This window comes from Gekko japonicus, unplaced genomic scaffold, assembly GCF_001447785.1.
Source record: "Gekko japonicus isolate JY-2015 unplaced genomic scaffold, Gekko_japonicus_V1.1 scaffold3024, whole genome shotgun sequence".
Classification (NCBI taxonomy): domain Eukaryota; kingdom Metazoa; phylum Chordata; class Lepidosauria; order Squamata; family Gekkonidae; genus Gekko; species Gekko japonicus.
This window is the reverse complement of record NW_015176068.1, coordinates 19,261-19,967: the sequence shown is the minus strand read 5'-3', so window position 1 is coordinate 19,967 and position 707 is coordinate 19,261. Positions and strand designations below refer to the sequence as shown.

At 47.9% G+C, this 707-nt stretch overlaps 1 pseudogene; it reads left to right on the top strand.

Moving 5' to 3' along the window:
- The window catches only part of LOC107123466, a 1,417-nt pseudogene extending 924 nt beyond the window's left edge, over positions 1-493 (top strand).
- The last annotated feature ends 214 nt before the right edge of the window (positions 494-707 follow it).

Here is a 707-nt window from a genome sequence, read left to right as displayed (position 1 = left end):
TCATTTACTTAAAATTATTTGGCAGCGAATGCGACACTTCAATGATGGTCTGGGCCTGGCTGGGGTGATGGCACGCGAGCCCACAGAGAGGGCTCTGAGTGCCACCTCTGGCACCCGTGCCATAGGTTCGCCACCACTGCCCTATATGGACTCTCCTCGATCAATAGGATTCCAAGCAACAATCAGTGCTTCACATATGCATGCGTATGCTCTAGAATTCCTGTATGACTAGCCCTTGATGTAGGTTCAGGGAGTGGAATTCTTACTGCCTGCTTTGCACGGATGGTTGGTCCCAAAGGACTAGTTGTAGGAATTGATCATATCAAAGAATTGGTAGATGACTCAATAAACAATGTCAGAAAAGATTAACCTTCATTGCAATCTTCAGGAAGAGTGAAGCTGGTTGTGGGGGATGGAAGAATGGGATATCCAGAAGACGCTCCATATGATGCGATTCATGTAGGAGCTGCCGCACCAGTTGTACCCCAAGCACTTATATTTATTTATAATTTATTTATTCGTTTCACTTTTACCCTGCCCTCCCCACTAGGCAGGCTCAGGGCGGCTTCCAAAAACTGACAAGCAGTATAGTAAAGGTAAAGGTTCCCTTGCTCGAAAGCCAGTCGAGTCTGACTCGAGGGTTGCGGTGCTCATCTCCGTTTCCAAGCCGAAGAGCCAGCGCTGTCCGAAGACGTTTCCGTGGTCAT